Source organism: Typopeltis vanoorti, chromosome 8 (assembly GCF_054136105.1).
Source record: "Typopeltis vanoorti isolate ZY-2024b chromosome 8, IOZ_Tvanoo_1.0, whole genome shotgun sequence".
Taxonomy (NCBI): domain Eukaryota; kingdom Metazoa; phylum Arthropoda; class Arachnida; order Uropygi; family Thelyphonidae; genus Typopeltis; species Typopeltis vanoorti.
The window spans coordinates 56,046,494-56,068,723 of record NC_143556.1 but is presented as its reverse complement, the minus strand read 5'-3'; positions in this window follow the sequence as shown (position 1 = coordinate 56,068,723).

Here is a 22,230-nt window from a genome sequence, read left to right as displayed (position 1 = left end):
TACTGACCATTTAAAACTATATATTTAGACATTTATGTACATTTAATCATACAAATACAACATTTATTTTACAAATGATATTCTATCTTTTTCAATTTAGCTATTTGAATATAAATTCTACCCTAAGATTCTTCTTTATGAACTGGTCAATAACCTCGTCATAAAAAGTTGGTTGTAACTTAATTTTCTCAAGCAACACGCACACTTGTAAAGGCTGGCTGAAGCTCACTAGCTAGAGCTACGTTGACTGCGTATGGCCTGTGCTTAAGCAACAGAGTGAGACGACGTGAAATGGCTATGCGCGCGCATGAAATCACAGTACTGCTGCGAGGACCTAGAAGCTCCTACAACCGAGCAAGGCAAGGTAGCTTTGACTAGACGAGCAAGCATCGGCCTTCACACAATGCAAAGCTCAATTATTGCAGCGCAAGCTTAAGACATCTTCTGTCTACAAAAATAAAAGGCTAAATGGAATGCTTAAAATGCATGCATTTATTAACAAATAAATTATACATCTCACTACAATTCCAATTCGATTTATATAAGTAGAACATCTCACTACAATCCCAATTCGATTTAGAGCTATCGAACGCCTACTATACTAAGTCAGTTTAGATATCGATGTCACATACTGCATAATGTAGTTAAAAATGCATATTGAGCATTCGTTAGCTTTTCAAAATGAAAGAAATCCTTAGAAAACATATATTTATTACTTTATGCATATATGCATAATTTATGATATATGCTTTATGCATAATTTATGCATATATATATATATATATATATATATATGCATAATTTATGCATATATATATACACAGTAATATAACATTATTAATGTATAATTAATGTTATATTACTGTAATGTTAAATTATTTATTATAATTAATAATTATAATAAATAATTATAATACAGTAATATAATATTACATTAATACAGTAATAATAATACAGTAATAATATAATCCTTATAAGGACTGGCTTAAAGGGGCGAAGCAAGAATGCTTTTCATATTCCCCGTTATCTGTAGTGGACAGTGTAGGGATAAGGTTATTGAGCTATTATTAAAGCTCTGATCATGGCAGGAGGGTAACAGCAATAGCCGAGCCTCAGTTGGAGCTTCATTAGCTACAGCATTGCTATCCATTATCCTCCAAGAGTATTGGATTGAATGAACCAATCGACTATGTAAGTAAAGGTTCAATCTCAAAAATATCGGACGATCTCTAGGCCACTCATTCGTGGGCGAAAGACCGTCCAAATCTCAGCGTTGGTTCTACTCAGTGAAACTCGATTACCGAGCAGAACCGCTCAAATTCCGAGGAAAATAATTCACCGACAAAGCCCCTCAGCGGGCCGTGCCAGAGAACACCCTCCCCGGAGACTCAAAGTGCTCCCTTAAGGCAAAAACCCCAAGAGAGCGAACTCAAAAACTCGTCGCCCAAGGGGATAAGAGCAACAGCCGAACCTCAGTTAAACTTCATTGGTACAGCCTTGCGTTGCTATCCATCACCCCCAAGGGCATTAATGAACCAATCACCGCATCTCACGGTCGATTCTAATAATACAAAATTATAATTTTGTAAAACTGCAATTATGATTATTTTATATGAAAAAAATAAAATGGTGTATCAAGAGGTTTTCCTCCTAAACTCTGGGCTTGATTTACTCGATTAATATTTCATTAACTATCCTGAGGTATAGTGATTAAAATATTTGATTATTGTTTTACATTTTTTTTTTACATTAACACATTTTTAATAATACATGTTGAAATGATATATGCAGAAAGTGTGATTGTAATTTTATATTTACCTGTATATTAGCTCATAATATTATATCTTCTGTCAGCTGACATTCAGATGAAGTTATTATACGAGTATATCCACATTAAAATATCATTCTTTAAAAAGTGGATTTATCTCAACATTAGGGAATGTTCACAATAAATAAATAAATACTTTCTCGTCTTTCAACTGTTATCTACTGTATATGTTTTCGTGCAACAATTGAACGGGAATATTTGACAGCAGTATTTTAGGCATATAATTAAAATATCATTCTATTTATACATACATATGGCTGAATTTACTATATTAATCTAAAGGAGCAATGAAATTTAACTTTGTTCTCACTGAAGCATCAGTAAGAGAAAACAATTTTTTGTCACGTAAATTAGGGATATTATGGTATTACTGTTGCATTTATGCATATTTATGCATAAGCAAAATAGACTATAGACCTAATTATCTTGGACAAAACATATCTGTTTTATTTCAAGTTATATAATTTCAAAATTTTAATATAATAATTTTAATTTTTTAAACCTATCGCCATCCGAAATGAATATAAATATATAATAAAGTCTAAAATAGCAATTTAAATATAATGTAAAAATGGCATATAATCAAAAGAAAGATTTCGGTATTGTGACCACATGTTTATTAAGATGTTTATTAAGATAAATAAAGATAAACAAACCCGACAAGTTTCGTATGTCGTTAGACTTACATCTTCAGGGGTTAAAGGTAATTAAAAGTTTCAATACAAAAAATGAGAAATTACTCAAAATAGTCCATTAGATGTTGTTATGGGAGTCTAACTGTTCATTAAATTAAAAAATCCGAATGCGGAATCTATACATGTTAATACATGCTATGTTTGAACAATGCCTGATTTCGTCACGTTCTGGTGTTCACGTTCACTCTGTCCGAGGTCTGACTTAGGTATATTTGTTATGAATGCTGACTAAACTTGGTGTAGAATTAAGCCCTGGTTTTTGTTGCATTGCGTCGGGATTCTAAGCATATTTGCAGCTACCTTGAATTTTGTTGTGAAACAGTTTTTTTCAATATAAGATATTTTCGTTTTATGCCAAAGTATATTATGGCCGGTGGAAGTTGTGTGGGGTGCTAGGCCTGATTTGTGTTCTCTTCCTTTTTGTACGTCATTTTGATATTCATTCACACGAATTTCCCCTGATCTTCCTGTCTAGCCTGCGTAACAGATGCCACAGGAAAATGAGAAAAAAGCATAAATTTTATAGACACCTGGTTATTTTAAAGGGTGATGTGGAGGTTTTGATGGATGTAGAAATCTTGATTTTTTTTCAGCGGTAGAAAAACTACTTTAATGTTATACTTGTACAGTAATTTGGCTAATTTGTCCGTAAGTTTTGATGTATGGTAGAGTAATTGCATTCTTGAAATCTTGCTTTTGGGAGATGCTTGTAGGAGCTGTGTTGAGGATTTTCTTGATTGTCTTAGGCTCCAAACCATATTTTTTGAGGATCTATGTTAAATAATGTAATTCTTCATTCCGCTTTTCTTCTGTGCTTGAAATATTGTAAGCTCTATCCCTCAAAGTTTTTATTAAACCTATTTGTTTGCATGGGTTGGTGGTGTGAGGCAGCATTAAGAAATATTCCTGTGTTGGTGGGATTCTATAAATGGAGAAAGATAATCTGTTTTCTTTTTCATTGATTTCTCTTAGGATATCAAAGGAAAGGTAGTTTTTTTATTCTTGCTGTTCCAAAGTGAATTTTATGTTGTGCAGATTATTAAGATAATCTTTAAAAGCAGTGAGTTCCTCTGTTTTTCTTGGCCATATCATGAAAATATTGTCTACATAACGAAGCCAAATTTTCGGTTTTTTATGATAGTTGTTTAATGCATTATTTTCAAAATTTTCATATAGTTTGCTAAAGCCGGGGAGTGGGGGCAGCCCATTGCCAGTCCATTTTGTTCTCAAAATTTGTCTTGATACATGAAAAAAGTATTTTTATGCAATGTTTATATAGTTCTACAATGTCCGATGGAAAACGATCTTCAAGGAGATTCACTGTTTCATTTCTGGGAACATTCGTAAAAAGGTTGACTACTTCCAAACTTGTCAAGATGTCTGAAGGTGCTATGTATATATCCTTTACTTTCTCAACGAAATGTACACTGTTCTTAATGAATGATGTTGTTTTTCCTATGTGTGGTAAAATCATGTTAGTGACATCTTTTGCCAAACTTGAGGTCGGAGAGTCTCTTCCATCTACTGTCGGTCTTAAAGAAGTATATTTCTTATGTAATTTTGGTACTCCATATATTCTAGGAACTAATGGGTGTTTTGATTGAGGAGTTCTTTTTAGTTCTTCAGTCCAATTGGATATATTTTTAATTAGATAATTGGTGTTATTGTGAGCTCGCCAAGTGAGATATCTGTCTAAGGGTGTATAGTTATTGGAATCTTCAATTTTAATTTTTTGTTATAGTCCTCTGAGTTCATGACTACCGTCGCATTCCCTTTATCCGCCTTAATTATAACTATGTTTTTTTGTCTGATTTTAGTTCTTTTAGGGCTGTGGATTCCATGTATGGTAAGTTCCTGGGTGTTAATTTGCTTTGTAATAGTAATGCTGTACTTTGTATGCGGATGAGATCCGATGCATCTCCAGGCAGGTTTCATATTCCTTTCCCAATTTGAGCTATGATATCAATTTTCGGGATGTGGCGTGGCGTTAAAGCGAAGTTGAAACCTTTCAAAACTAGATTTTTTCGGTTCTTGATAGAACTCTTGAAGAAAGGTTAATTACTAGTTTGGAGTGATCTAGATATTTTCTTTGTTTTTCTTTTTCTTGAAGAAGTACATTAATTTTTTAAATTAAATTACGTTTCTTTTGGTCACAAATCGCTGTAGCTTTGTTGTATGTAATATTGTCAACATTATTCCAAAGGTTCGACGGAAGCAATGTGGCTAACTCATTGCGAAGAGTAAATGTATTAAACAACTATTATAAAAAACCAAAAATTTGGCTTCGTTATGTAGACGATATTTTTCATCATATGGTCAGGAACAAAGTACAGCATTACTATTACAAAGCAAATTACCACCCAAGAACTTACCATACACGGAATCCACAGCCTTAAAAGAACTAAAATCAGACAAAAAACATCGTTATAATTAAGGCGGATAAAGGGAATGAGACGGTAGTCATGAACTCAGAGGACTATAACAAAAAATTAAAATTCTTCTTGAAGATTCCAATAACTATACACCCTTAGACAGAGATCTCACTTGGCGAACTCACAATAACACCAATGATCTAATTAAAAATATATCCAATTGGACTGAAGAACTAAAAAGAACTCTTCAATCAAAACACCCATTAGTTCCTAGAATATATGGAGTACCAAATTACATAAGAAAGATACTTTTTTAAGACCGATAGTAGATGGAAGAGACTCTGCGACCTCAAATTTGGCAAAACATTTCACTAACATGATTTTACCACACATAGGAAAAACAACATCATTCATTAAAAACAGAGCAAGTCACTGCTTTTAAAGATTATCTTAATAATCTCTACAACAACATAAAATTCACTTTGGAACAGGAAGAACATAAAAAACTACCTCTCTTTGATATCCTAATAGAAATCAATGAAAAAGAAAACAGATTATCTTTCTCCATTTATAGAAATCCTTCCAACACAGGAAGATTTCTTAATGCTGCCTCACACCACCACCCAATGCAAACAAATAGGTTTAATAAAAACCTTGAGGGATAGAAATTACAATATTCCGAGCACAGAAGAAAAGCGGAATGAAGAATTACATTATTTAACACAGATCCTTACAAAAAATGGGTTTGAACCTAAGACAATCAAGAAAATCTTCAACACACCTCCTGCAAGCATCTCTCAAAAGCAAGATTTCAAGAATGCAATTACGCTACCATACATCAAAACTTACGGACAAATTGGCCAAATTACTGTACAAATATAACATTAAAGTAGTTTTTCTACAGCTAGAAAAAATATCAAGGTTTCTACATCCCCCAAAACCTCCACATCACCCTTTAAAAAAACCAGGTGTCTATAAAATTTATTGTTCCTGTGGCATCTGTTACGCAGGCCAGATAGGAAGATCAGGGGAAATTTGTGTGAACGAATATCAAAAAGACATACAAAAAAGGAGAGAACACAAATCAGGCCTAGCATCCCACACAACTTCCACCAGCTATAATGTACTTTGGCATAAAACGAAAATGTCTTATATTGAAAAAAAACTGTTTCACAAGAAAATTCAAGGAAGCTGCAAATATGCTTAGAATCCCAACGCAATGCAACAAAAACCAGGGCCTAATTCTACACCAAGTTTAGTTAGTATTCATAAAAAATATACCTAAGTCAGACCTCGGACAGAGTGAACGTGAACACCAGAACGTGACGAAATCCGGCATTGTTCAAATATAGCGTGTATTAACATATGTATAGATTCCGCATTCGGATTTTTTAATTTGATGAACAGTTAGACTGCCATAACAAAATCTAATGGGCCATTTTGAGTAATGTCTCATTTTTTGTGTTTAAACTTTTAGTTACTTGTAATTCCTGAGGATGTAAGTCAAACGATATAGGAAACTTGTCGGGTTTTTTTATCTTGATTTATCTTAATAAACATGTAGTCACAATACCGAAATCTTTCTTTTGAACTGCTAAACCACAGAAACCTACGCTTATAGCATATAATCATCGCGATTTAAAATAATAAAGACTTAGACGTGCTTCGATTTTTATTTGAATTTCTTTATAATAAATATAAATGACTATTAGAAATATAAATAAAACGTTTTGTGGATTACAATGTACTATACAATTAAACTTGGACTTCATTTTTACCTTCGGTTAAATTTAGTTATCTTTAGTATATTATAGTACACCATTCAAATGCTCACAATTGTACATACTTAATATCAACTAGGTTAGTAGCTTAAAGATGGCTTCTAGGGTAATGGATGACAATGCCGTAGCTAATGAAGTTCTAACTGAGGCTTTGCTATGGCTGTTACCCTCCTGCCATGATCACAGTTTTAATAGCTCAATAACACCTTATCTCTACAGATAACGGGGAAGATTAATAGCATTCTTGATTCGCCTCTTTAAGCCAGTCCTTATAAGGATAAAGCTTGAAGGTGGGGGTTGGAGAATGATGAAACCGTTGGAGGGTAATGGATGGCAGTGCTGTAGCCAATGAAGTTGTAACTGAGGCTGGGCTATTGCTGTTATCCTCCTGCTATGATCAGAGCTTTAATAGCCTTATCCCTACACTGTCCTCTACAGATGACGGGGAAGATGAAAAGCATTCTTGCTTCGCCCCGTTAAGCGAGTCCTTATAAGCCCTATTCAGTCCTTATAAGGCTTGAAGATTGAATCGACCGTGAGATGCGGTGATTAATACCCTTGGAGGGTAATGGATGGCAATACTGTAGCCAATGAAGTTCTAACTGAGGCCCGGCTATTGCTGTTACCCTCCTGCCATGATCAGAGCTTTAATAGCTCAATAACACCTTATTCCTACACTGTCCTCTACAGATAACGGGGAAGATGAAAAGCATTTTTGCTTCGCCCCTTTAAGCCAGTCCTTATAAGGATATAAGATTGTATTGAATGTTATCTAACTGTTATTTTATATAAAAGACGTATCTCCGTACATCCTAACTAAACTCTGAATTTGTGTCACTCATAAATGCTGTTAAGGAAGTCAACTTAAAGATTACCTTCGTGAGAGCATTTCTGTTTATTCCTGAATGCAACGGCCGATAGAGGGCACTTGCTTTCAAAAACAAAATAACACGCATTTTGGTTTATTCGTAAAATCTTATTGGTAATGTCTCTACAGGGTTGCATCAATTTAGCTCTAAATAAAGGGGGAAAAAATACATTTTCATTCTGAAATCTTAAGCACAGAACAATACGATGATGGCTTAGGAATTCTGCATAACTTTGTGCTTACCACTTGCTTTAAACAATCGTTCATCATTCCGACGTTCATTTCTCTGCAATGCTAAAGTTCAGAAAGTACACCTAATGCACTTGTTATGCAAATTTATGAGCACGTTGAAAGTAAGAACTTAAACAAGTCTTTTGATATCGCGTGGGAAATAAAGTTAAAAGGAGGAGCAGGAAAGAGATTATAGTTGGAATGTAACTAGTAAGGAAACGTTTTTTTGAAGATAAATTAGTCGCTGTCGAAACTGATAAAAGTACGGAGAAATAAAGAAATGAAGTTTAAGCATAATAGAGATATAGTATTGTTATTATAATAGCAAGTTTCTTATTTGTTGAGTAGATATGGATAACTTACAATCTGAAACAGGGAGTTGTGAAACGAGTTTATCACGAATGGCAATATTTCAATATCAGTTTGATTCTAAAAATGAATTTCCTTTAAAATACTACTTTAAAATATTCTCTTTTATTAAAATTTTATTTCAATAACCTGTTTTCAAATTGTTATTAAGGTTTAAATAAATATATAAACGCCGTTTAAATTCTGAGATAATCTTAATTAATCAAAATACTGTGAATTATAAAGTTCAGTATGGATACCCGTGTGGTGGCCGGGATGAGAATAACCCCACTGTAGCCCATGCATGTCGTACGAGGAGACTAAAATGAGTACCCAGAGAGAATAATGGATGGCAGTGCTGTATCCAATGAAGTTTTAACTAAGGCTCAGCTATTGCTGTTACCCTCCTGCCATGATCAGAGCTTATAGCCCTATATTACCCCATCCATACATTTTCTTCTACATACAACGGGGAATATGAAAAGCACTCTTGCTTCACCCATCTAGCAAAAAAAAAAAAAAAAAAAAAAAAAATTCAGTATATTCTTTTTTGGAAATATTTCACTTAAATATACTGCAGCTTCTGAAACCACCTAGTCCAGTGATTCTTAACCGGTGTGGCGACGGCAACATAGGGGCTGCGGAAAATTTATAGAACGATTCTAGTTTTAAAAATTTCGAAATCTCTTAAAATAATAATTTTTTTGTTCCTTATTTTACTGTTTCAAACTTGTATCGTTTTGTATTAATAATCTGAATTATGCAGTTTAATGCAGTAGTTTCTTTTGAGGTGGTGCCACTAGTCGACTTTTCGCTGCTGGCAACACCACAAGTCGTGACATCTGCCTACTGGGCGTGCGATAGAAGTGATTCTCTGAAGTTTTAAACAATACTAGTACGAATGCATAGAACTTAACGTTGTTAAGTGCTACTTGAGTGGAATTCCTTTTAGAAACTTTCAGTGCTGTAATACTGATTTGTTATTTCTTAAAATTTATCCTCTTATAAAATGAGCAAACAAAGAACATCATTTGATTTCCTAAATATAAATATAGTAAAGATTTTACATAATATTTAAGTAAAGTTGATTTCTGTCTGATTTTTTTCATTATAATCAGAAAGTAAAACCACTATTTAAAAAAAATCAATTATTATTATTATTATGTTACCACAAACTAGGGGCCGCGAAAATATTTTAGGATACTTAAGGAACCGCGACTACTAAAAGGTTAAGAACCACTGATATAGTCAATGTTACGACTATTTTTAACTCATAGTTTCATTTTTGTTCCCTTTTTTTTTAATTTTTTGGTTAAATCATTAGATAAACGCAATTTTGCTAAAAGCTATCAACCTAGTGTACGCAATATTGTACTCACTTCTACCTTTTCACTGGATGAAGAAACTCAAGTATATGAGGAGGAAGTACTAGAGCCTTATATATCTAAGTAAAGCCGTCTCTAAAAATTCGGACAATCCCTAGACACAGGGATCGTCTCCCACTTTCGTCCACGTCAGACGGTCTTTCGCCCACTCCATAGTGGCCGAAAGACCGTCCAACTCAGCGTTGGCTCCAATCAGTGACGGGCTCCCCCACCACCGAGCAGAACCGCTCATATTCCAGGGGAAAGCATCCATCTACACAGCCCCCTCACTGGGCCACCCCGGAGACTCAAAATGCTCTCCCAGGGAATCTTCCCCCCCTAAATCAAGCCCCCCCTCAGCGGAAGAAAAACTTCGGAAGAAACCTAAGAGAGCGAAACTTGTAGATCACTTAAAAGAATTTGGAAGAAATTCCAGGTCTACCTACTCACTGATGAGACCCGAATGAGGGTTGAAACCGGTGCGAGGCGGATCTGGCTCTGAGAGGCTTCGCTTGGAGGTAGGTTTTTGCCTTCTCTGAGTGGGGCCACCACTGAGATTATGGCTCTGCTTGGTGGTAGGATGAGCTTGCCACTGGATAGAGCCAATGCTGAGAAGTTTTCTTCTCGGTGATAGGGTGAGCCGGTCACTGAGCTGGTTGCCATTAGCACTGGCGCTCCTCTTTTTAAATAATTCCAAAGAAAGATACTCTTTTAAACTATAAGTTTGTATGATATATTCAGTACAAGATTCTACTAATTTTATGCAAGTATCTTTCAGTAAAAAAAATAAACAAAATATTAAATTTAAACACTTTTAATTTTATTTAATATAGAATCATATATTAACGTAGTATTGAGCAGATTTGTTAATGGGGAGATTCGGTGATTAATACCCTTGGAGGGTAATGGATGGCAATGCTGTAGCCAATGAAGTTCTAACTGAGGCTCGACTATTGCTGTTACCCTCCTGCCATGATCAGAGCTTTAATAGCTCAATAACACCTTATCCCTACACTGTCCTCTACATATAACGGGGAAGATGAAAAGCATTTTTGCTTCGCCCCTTTAAGCCAGTCCTTATAAGGATAAGGACTGATTTGTTAATGCTGGCACTGGTATTACGACTTTGTGTAATCCATCCTATTCTCCAAACTTATCCCCAGCAATCTTTCTTTGGAATTATTTAAAAAGAGGACAGGCTCACCCCGTCATCCCTAATAACTTCTGTAATTTAGCATTACAGAAATTTACACCAAATGATGCTGTACTACACGTGAATTTCAGAGATATCATGAACTATTTTAATGTATGTATATATAATCTTAACAGATAACAGTGGCTTGTTTAGAATTACAGCTGAAGTAATTAGGAGTATGTGGCCAGTGTATTATGTAATTGTGTGTGTTCTTCTAGTAGATCTGCCTGTTTGCTGGGATGAAAAACCTCAGTGTTTGGGAGGAAAAACCTACCTACTCTTCTGGATACATAATTTTTGTTACTAGGGGAAGCTGAGTAGGTAGTTTTTTTCCTCCCAGCAAACAGGCAGACTGTGATGGCATGCAGTTCTGTTATCGCATTTTCCTGAATCTCCTCTATGGCTTGGAAACGATGTCCTTTCAAAGTGGTTTAAGTTTAGGAAACAGGAAAAAGTCTGCTGGGGATAAGTCTGGAGAAATGGATTGCACAAAGTCGCAATACCAGTGCCGGCATTAACAAATCAGCTCAATACTACGTTAATATATGATTCTAAATTTAAATCAAATTAAAGGTGTTTAAATTTAATATTTTGTTTATTTTTTTTTACTGAAGATACTGTCATAAAATTAGTAGAATCCTTTACTGAATACATCATACAAACTTATAGTTTAAAAGAGAAGAAATTAGAAGTATATATGGATATTTGTGTTTCAGGTTTTATTTAGTTGTTTGTATGAACTTGGAGAAACAAACAGAATGAAATATTGCGTTCTTAGTCTGCGTGTGTGTGCGTGTGTGTGTGTGTTTGTTTGTGTGTGTGTGTGTTTTCAGACTGGTTTGTCTATATTAAAAGACAAAAAAAAAATCGAATCCACTTCCTTTTTGACAAGCGTCACATATAGAATATTTTCAACTGAACCTAGGAGAGTTCTTTTTAAAATAAATTAAAATGGGATTATATTATAGTGATGTTGAAATTTCAAAAAAGACGCACACACATGCACGCGAGACAGAGGGGTGACGACATCATAACGAAACTTCATCTAATTAGATTCTTTTCATTTCTTTTGACTTGACAAACATATTTCTAATAAACTTAAGCTAAATGGCACTTCAAAAATTCTTTAAAAGCTACGCATTATTTATAATTGAATTTATTTTTAAAGTCGAGAGAAATTGATATACATAAAAAAAAACGATAAACACATAAGTAGCTTATTATCCAAAAAACTAATATTGAGTTTAAAAGTTTAAACCACGAACACTTGTCTGAATGCTCATAACCAGTAAATAAAAATTAGTTGAGCTTTGCAATGAAAGCATTTAAAAGTGCTTTGGTGGTTTTTACCCATATTTACTTACTATAATTAAGTTTTTATCTGCAATTAAATTTTTCCATTTCTGTAATTTGCCTTCCAGTAATGTTTTATTATACTGTATTCTAAACTGCATTTTTATGTTGCGTTTTCTTTCTTCAGAAGAGTTCACGTTTAATTTGTTTCTCAACTTTCTTAAACAAGTCGTTATAGCAGCGATGAAATTGCAAGCTAACTCATTATCCGTCTGTCGCATCTCTTTTGAAACTTTGAGTCGTATTTTTTATTTCAGACTTTTCAACAAGTCTGCGCCGGTGACATTAACAATTAAATATAGTTAAAGTACTTTTTCTGTTTTAGGTGTTTTTGCGATATTTTTACCCCCCCCCTCCTTCCTTTTCTTGAAATTTAAATTAACTATAAATAAGTTCCATTATATCCACTTAATGCAATTTAACCAGATTTATATGCGCCTGATATGATAGTCAAGTTGATTTTAATCGAAAAATGATTTATTCTTTCAACTCTGATGATCCTCTCGAATGGAGGGTTTTTTTCCTCAACTCTCTCAATTCAGGGTGAATTATTACTAATAACAATTACTAATAACAAAAATATATTTCTGATAAAATCCATTTTGTCAGAACATTAACTGCAAATGGTAAAAATGGGCTACATTTTTATAATAGTGAATGAAGTGTTTTTGTTGTTGATTTACGATTAGCGAGAGCCATCCATGTCCACGAATCGAATGCTTTTCGGAGAGTTAATTGAGTAGGATATATGTTTGAGCAAATTCACTAAATCTACAGCGGCTGTTCGTGTGATTCTAGGTTTAGCGAAAGGTAAAGAGATGATGGATGACAGTTCAATGGAAAACACATTAGGCAAGAACACATCATCTCTGAGAAAGAGGTTGAAGTGATTCTATGAATGGGGATCGGAGATTAGTTGAACTATCCACTATGCTAAAGCTGGAGGATTTTGGACTTATACAGAGTCGCACAGGTGAGCGGTACGAGTTTTTTTGTGTTTTTATTTTATGATGGCAGATAAGAAACGCAGTAAAGCTAGACCTAAAGGAAACAGGAAAATGTGATGCTGATATTATTAAAGAGAAGGGTAGGTGAACAGATCCCCCCTACCTTATTTTTAAGAGATGACCGAGTTATCTACTGAATAATGACACCGAGATGGATGTTTAACATATGTGTTGGTTATAGAAAATATTGAACCTTGGGTGTTTGAGCAATGAATGGTTTGTTAATTAAATAGGAAGGAAGGCTAGTGTAGTCAACAAACTATGGAAAGAACACGAGGTCAGTGAGATAAAATCATTTACGAATAGGGAAAAATGCAGGCGAAAAAATAAAACTGTGAGATACTTTTGCTTTGTAGAATAATTGGAATATTAGAAGCCGTCCACTGCAATATGTTGGGCATGTCGAAAGAGGAAACCAATGATGTCACTTGTGTGGAAGTAGTTAATGTGTGGGATATAACTGATGTTGATCTAAAGTGGGAAATTCCATGCTAATAATCGTTGATTATTCGGTCAGCTTCCAGGGTGGCGAAGTAATTGTCTGTTAATGACTTCTCCATTATTTTGGGTGGCACAGAATTCAGAAAGAAGCAATGCTCAAGAATTCAAAGAAAAATTTTTTCAAGTCACTTCAGGCTTCCAGTAAGTGAGTCAGTAGTGGTTTCCTCAGTGGGCTATAAAATCTATCTACTACTTAAAGTTATTAAGTATCCATACCCACGATGGGATTCGAACCCAAAGTCTGCTACCAGCACGGTTGTCAGGACGCTTTGTTTTCTAGAACATTTTCTGACCGTTTGGTATAGTATGCTTTCTCAATGAGCAATACGAATTTTGATCGCCTGGTCGGTCAAGTCTATCCATCAGTTGGCGACACTTCAATCTGCAGATTGTGGGTTTGAAAGCAATAGACGCATTGTGTTTGTGAATTCTTATTTTGTGTGCGTGTGTGTGTGGGGGGGGAGGGGTATTTGATGGACCATCACTCGATATGAAACTGTCCCCCCCAACCCAATAAAGTATTGGATTTGTGAATTGAAATACTGGTGTCACTAGAGCAGATTTCCTCTATTTTCTAAACTTTACCCCAGCCACTAACCCTTGGTAATGATGTGCAATAGAAACGTTTGTGATATTACGCGAAGGAATTGTCATAAAAATGTAAGCATTACGAAGTATTTGAAACACCACAGTGTTTTATAGAAATATTAGAAGTTTGTAGTAGTAGAAGTTAATATAAATGCTTTAATAAGAAACTTTATTATATACTATGCTTTTGTGCTTTATGTTTTGGTAAAGATTTAACATCTACATCAGGAAAAGAACAGGAGACACACTCCACTGAAAGTAAAGTGCATTTAAGGTTAGGATGCACATTGAGAATGATACATCTCATCTTCGCTATAACTTTGTCCCGAGAGTAAACTTTCAACAAGAATTAATAATTATGGAAGAAATAATTTTAACGTTCCCGACATTGTGAACAATTGGAATAGCTTACCCGAAGCTATTTGATTTGTTATAATTAGGTTTGGCTGAAACTGTGGCCGAAGTAATGGAGATTATGGGACCAGTATTGTATGTCTGTTACGAGTCTGTGTGTGTGTGTGTGTGTGTGTGTGTGTGTGTGTGTGTGTGCGTGCGTGCGTGCGTGCGCGTGTGTGTTTGTGTACGCGCTAGCTTTCGGCCTTCTTGCCTGAAATGAAAAACGAATTTTATAAGGGATAAAACGGGTTTGTGTGAATAAAATATTTACACTTCTTATATGAGACTAACTAAAACGCTTTTGTGAATCCCTTAGAACGGTTTAGATTCACTGCGAGTAATGCAACATTTGTGAATGAATCTTCGTCAATATCACACTTGCAGCTGTTAGCAAAGTGCGTGTTTGCTCAGACTTTGCTTTTATCATAGATACAGAAATTTCCAACATAAGTGATAAACAAAATGCTTTACAAGCCCTTTTGTTTGAGCAGCAAAACTCCTGCACCGATCCATGCAATGCATTGCAAGGATCGGTGTAGGTTTATTCTAAAATGTTTTTCTAGGTAGCGCAGAAACAAATCGCTTTTTACATCAGTCTCTTGTCTATTTATACTTTTTATGCAGAGTAACAAGAATTTTAGAATTTTATTTTGTTTGTTCCAGCTTCAGATGAGAGTCGGCTTCAAATTGACTGGCTGGATATCTTTTTGTAGGCATTTTAGTTGGTCACAGAATCCATAAAGGCTTTATGAAATTTTCTATATAGAAATTATTTTCATCTTTCCCGTTTCCAAGTAAAATAAAAGAGTCGGCTGATTTTCTTTTATTTTTTCTTCTAATTGTTTTGCTCCATACTTATTAATATTTTTAATATTAATAATATTACAACCTTTCGTGGGTGGGAGTCACATAAAAATTCCAGAAACAGCCCTTATTATTATTATTATTATTATTATTATTATTATTATTATTATTATTCCTCACTACCATGGAATCCTACGACGTATCTGAAGATGAGTCGTAGGATTCCACCACGTAACGCAACACAAAACTGTGAATCGAGGACTACTGAAGTATTTCTTCTAAAATACCCTATATACAGTTTTTCTTATGTATTTTAATATCTTTTATTTTTAGAAACTTAATTACTAGTTGTACGAATTAAAAAAAATAAAATATTTTGAATTTCAAAAACATTTCTAAATTCTTTTACAAAACCATTTCTGAAAGTATATAATTTATTTTAAATAAAATGTATAGAAAGCTATACGCATTTGTTTGATTAATATATTTAATCTTTAGTCTTAAAAAAAGGCTGAGTTTTTTTAAGTAGAAAAAATTATTGAAAACTGATGAACTGAAACAAATTATTGTTATTGCCATTCAAATTAGAACTATAAACTTAATGGTCTGCTTGATATGTTCCCTTAAACACAATGATTTGTTGTCCCATGATCAGTGTTAAAAGTACAAAGTTTCTCATGTTTATCTATATACAGGGTGATCAAAATTAAAGTATACCTGTTTAAGAACTTGTGGAGTGCCATCCAGTGATCCATATGCTGCGAAACTTTGCAAGAATACACTGTACGTAATGCGGAAACAACATATGAAAAAAAAAAAAAAAAAGTAGTTCCAAAATTCACCACCAGGCGCGCGTTAAATACCAAAATGCATAGAATTTGCCTGGTTGTTAATACCGTTCAGAGTGATGGCACTAACCTTTCCCCAACGTACTTTGCTCATGAAGCTGTATTATCTAAACAATTGCAATGGTGTTGCTGCACTCCGCAAATTACGTGCCCTGAACAAATATCGACGAGGTCCACTATCTCCTTGTGCTCTGCGACAAATGATTAGTTGTTTTGAAGATACGGGATCGTAGGGAGTTAGACCTGGCAGAGGTCCAAACCAATCAGTTCACAACAAGTGAATGAAGTTGTTACTGCCGTTGTGAAGCAGGCCATGAATAACAGAGTTGGTTGTTATTCCTGCAGTGCACGTGATGTATCAAGACACACGGATGTGCCTTACACAACTGTCTGGAAAATTCTGCGGAAGATTCTGCATTTCTCTCCATTCAAGATAACCCTAATTCGCTTTAATATTTTTTGCTCGAGTCGAACTGGACGCTGTTGGATGATTTTGTCGGGAGATGAGGTTCACTTTCTCCTGAACGGAGCTGTGAATATTCACAGTTGCTGGGTATGAGCTAGTAAAACCTGTATGCAATCAAACAAATGCCTTTGCATTCACCCAAAGTTATTACTGTCTGGTACGGGTTTACAGCTTTGTTATATCATTCGACCATTCTTCTTTGAGGATATTCGCCAGTCGGGTCCTATGACAAGGCGCGTTAAATACCAAAATGCATAGAATTTTGGTATTTACAAAACCTTTTTATCATTTCACGATACAAGAGGTATGGTGAAATGATAAAAAAAATTTGTTATGCCACAGCTACAACAGCGCATGGATTCAGTCATTTTCATGCAGGATGGGCCCCCCCCCTCCACCCATCGGTTGAACCGTATGGGAGGTTCTTTGACAACATTTCACGGAAGCTAGAGTGATCGGTCGTGCATTTCCCACCGCACGGGCGCTTAGTTCTGATCAGATCTCGTGTGACTTCTGGCTCTAGGGATTTCTCAAAGACAAGGTTTATTGGGATCATTCTGATAATTTGCCACCCCTGAAAGACAGCATAAGGTAAAATGCGTGAGATTAATGTTGAACACACTGCAAAGAATGCAGTTTGTGTCATACTGGGAAGGACAGCACATTCAACAGCACAGTACAGGTCCGTAAATGCATAATCGATGTGAATAAAAATGCGTTATTTATGTTTGTGTCGCTTTTCTCCTTCTTCCACATATTGAAAAATTACCACATCTACATTCGGTACGTCACATAGCATCTCCTGGTAGTGAATTTCTGAACTACGTTTTCCCCCTCATCGCTTCGGCATGACGCACAATGTATTCCTGCAAAGTTTCGCGGAATTGGGATCAATGAGCGAAACTTTGTGGCGCCCCACAAGGTGTTAAGCAGGGACACTTTAATTTTGATCACCCTGTATTTTGTGAACTTAATTTTTTTAGAAGTCCACATACAGAATATGTCTTTCTGTGGGTGAATTAAGGGATTAAGAAAAAAAATGGCTGTTATGAACAGTGGTTTTAAGCCTGTGTTACTGAAAAGAACAGAGAGAGTGAATTGGGAAGTGGCTATCGTTGGCATTTGTGTTAAAGAACTACATGTTGATAAATTTGAAATGTCTATGGGAAGGCCTTCCAGAGAACAGAAAAAGAGGAGAGGAAATGAATTAGCAAAGTTAGAGTGAGTTTGAAAGGTTGACTACAAAAGGATTATGATCACTGCCCAGAAATTGAGAGAAGTGAAATGATTCAGCTTTGCATCAATCAATTTGGATCGTGTTTCCAGTCCTAACAACTATGGCATGAATATTTAATTGTGAATGTCTTTATCGGGAAGATGATTTTCGTTACCGAATGGGCGACCTTCACCTTGCTTATCCTTGCTTCACCTTGTAGGCTTCAAAGTCGATAACTAATACTACTATGTTTGGTCTCTACAACAGAATTTTGGGATTATTAATTAATCTTCATCCTTACCCAAGGTACGAACGTAATGATAACTTTTTTTGTTGGCAGAATTATCATAACAATGTGAACTCTCCTGAATATACAACGATCGTTCTTGCAATAGGAAGTCGAACGAGCTAGAGATTGAACGACCCCATAATCAAGATTATTGTTTTTATCTCTATAGAATTCTAATCGGGAAGAACTTTGGCTAGCATAAGATATGCAAGAAACCCAGCCGTATAGATATGCAAAAAACTTAGTGTATTTGTTCTTTCAAGAAGAGATCTATTTCGCTTGAGAACTGGTATGTTATGGAATATAACATGCAGCAGAATTTTATTACTATTTTCTGCTATTTTTCTTTTCTTTTCTTATTTTCGAGAAATATTGTTTTAATCCATTTAATCCAGATTAATGTCATGATTCTGCAGGCATGAAACGGAATATCCAGGTATTAAAATTCATAAGAAATCTCATAGAATGGAAACTTGCTCTTACGCTTTTGTTGCCAGATGTCAAAAGCGAAGATCAACTGATTTACAGAACATTTCCGCACTTGAAAAGTTCTCTTATAAAAACAGCTGTTGCATAGTCCATAATGACAATCTTAGAATAAGAGACGGGGGGGGGAGGCTAGCAAAGGATATAGAAGGTATTGGGGAATGTCTATATATGAACTAATTTTCGAGTAAGGATCCAGGCACTCATAATTTTCTGGTCCATGGCCTGACGAAATATTAAAGAAGGCACTGATCGTCCTTTCAAAAAGAACCATTTTTGATTCTATTCTTATTCTTGATACTCATATCTCAGACAAGATTAGATTTATTTCCACGGAATAACTAATCGCTAATCTTTCTTGACATAAGTATAAAGCAATAATTGCATCATTAGTATCCAAGAAATTAGGTTTTACTGTTTTGTCTTAGATATTAGAGTGAAGTATCTGCAAGGTAGACGTAGGGTATAGTATATTATAGTAATGGTAACAAAAGGAAATGAAATTTTCCTTTCTCACAAATGTAATGGGTTTAAGCTGTGTTACTATATAGTAGGTTAATTTTGTCTTTTAGTATTGCAGAAGAACCGCTTTGATGTAGAACAGGCAAAAGCAGGGACAGTTATCCTTCCTAAGACAGAATTCACCAAAGACAATGACTGCAAAGTAGATACTTGTGCTATGATATCACATGTCTGCAATTGTAGGTCGAGAGCTTGCATGGATGTTTCTGTAGGTAGAATACTATCTCATCTTAGTAAGATAGTTAAATTATCTTCAGTTGAGAAGCTCTTGAAAAGTTTCTCGTATGTTAGATAGATCTATGATATCATTTTTCAGATCTACCTAGTTCCACACAAATAATACTTATATATCTCTACAGAAGATAGATGACATACAGACAGAAATATAATGAATCATTGTGGAAAGATAATTAATATATAAGCACAAGGCAGTTAGTAAAATAAGCAGTTAAATATGATGATTGACATGCGGTGAGATTTGACAAATAATTAAAAGGACTGAGAAGAATGCAATCAATCAACAATAAAATCCTTCATTAGATTCATTTTCAGAACAGAAAATGAAGTATACTGACGATCTGTAGCTTTTCATCTCAGTATTGAGTCTTCCTTGAAAGTTTCCCAGCAAATGAGGAAACTGTTAGTAGGCAGCTGAGGGCGTAATATAATTTCTATAGGGAATCTTATATTTTGCTGCTTTACTCAGTGCATATCTTGAAGATATTAAGGTTATCAGATGCATACCGTTCAATCATTACGTTAATTTATGAATTTTGCATTTCATAATTCTTATATTATCTAAAACAAAAATTAACAAGAATTAATTTTTGTTTTTTTTATTACTGTATGTAATTATTATTATTAAAAATATTTTTGATGTTTATATTTTGATAATTATATTTATAATGATCATTTTTCAATTTTTCAGTATAGATTGAAGTACACTGAAAATCTTCCAATATATTTCCGACTTATAGTACTAAATTCGTCATTTTTGTTATCATTTTAAACTACTTTTTATGTGAATAGCAATCAACGAAAGGCTGTGAACCTATAGTACAGTGATGGCGAACCAATGACACGCGTGTCAGCACTGACAAACTTGAGGGTTTCAGGTGACACACCTTGGATGTTGAAAAATATTGGTATTCTGATGAAAAAACTAATTTCAGTAATTTCAGTTTATTAAATTAATTGTATAATATGAATTCATAGATTGTATATCAATCTATTAAAAAATTAAATAAATAGCCTAATATGATATATATACGTCACTATCTATGATTAAGTAGTTAAATTTATAATGCATATATGCAAGCGGGACATCCACAATGTCAATATTTAAAAAAAGATGTTTGGCACACCTGGGTAAAAAGATACGCCATCACTTCTATAGTACATTTGTATCAGTACCATAGTTGGAATCAAGGTCAAATAACAGGAAACCTTGTGCTAGGTACGATGCATGAACCTTTGCAAGCAATTTCAGGCTCCTACTAAGCAGGCAGTGATGATGACCATCTAAAGACATTCATAAAACATCTATGTGCATGGAGGGATTTGAATCCACTGTTGGTTTCAGAAAAGATCACTATTACTAGATTTTCATTCAGCAAACAAAGACAGTCTTGCAGATGAACGAAATACAACATTGTGTTTCATCCAGTTAATACAAAATGCGTATGGAAATGAATTGGCTATGAATTAATTAATTAATTAATTAACAACAATAATAATAATAATAATAATAAACAATGGTCTAGTCAGAGGCATAGAAATATAGAAATCTCAAATACCCAACGTTTTCGCTGATCCTGAAATTACATAAATGAAATATAAGTTGCAAGTGGATATTTCTCGTTTATTTTGTACAATGAAAGGTTGTGAAACATAATTTCTAGGAGAGAGAGAGAGAGGGAGAGGATTAAAAACAGAGGTCTTATCTTAACAACGCAAGGCTGTAAGATGTATTCTTAATACAAAGCAACATAACTGAAATCAGGTACTATCGAAAACTAGGAGATTATATTTGTCCCACACTTTCATTAAGACACATTACCAGATTACAACAAACCGGACTGCTCACCTTCTTGTCAGCTGCCAATATAATCTTCTTTAGTGTCCCGCTTTTGCGATAAACCTTTGCTCTGGAAAGAGGCTACCGTCTTCGCAGATGTTCTTTTCTTCTGTTATTGCGACGAGCTGTGTGAACAGCCGCCGCGCTTTTCATTGCGTGACCATTGATCGAAAAAGAAGAATTTAATAAGACTTTAGATTTTAACCACGATACGTGAAAGTATTTCGAGAACTAATACCAAGCAAGGATTTATATTTTGTAGTTGGTTACTTGAAAATGCTTACAAGCTCAGAATTAACTATTCAGCTTTCATTCTGTATCTGTATGGTGAAGCGAAAACAAATTTCATATTTCAAATTTCGAAGTTAAATGTTATGTTAAGAGGAAACATTAACCTCCTTAATGTTTCGATTAAAGTTTTAAAATATGTTGTTTGAAGTTTTAAATTAAGTATATTTTTGTTAATGATTGATAATTATTATTATTTTAATTTATTTAAAATATATTTTTTATTTTTTATTTAAAAATACTCTAAATAAAAGATATTTAATTACATTTATGCAATAGAGTTTAAACACCTTATTCTTTTTTATAGAAATAAACTATAATAAATTTTATATAGAGGATATAGAGGATTTGACTAAGGGGAGAATCAATCGACCGTGATGTGCGGTGATTCATTCAATCCAATACCCTTGGAGGGTAATGGATGGCAATGCTGTAGCCAATGAAGGTCTAACTGAGGCTCGGCTATTGCTGTTACCCTCCTGCAATGATCAGAGCTTTAATAGCTAAATATGTTATGTTATATAACACCTTATCCTTACACTGTCCTCTACAGATAACGGGGAAGATGAAAGCATTCTTGCTTCGCCCCTTTATGCCAGTCCTTATAAGGAAAAAAATTTGACTAAGAGTGAGAGTTTTAATAGGGATCAAAACTCTCACCCTTCAAGATGGCGGAAGATGAATACCGGCATGATGGTTGTTGTTGC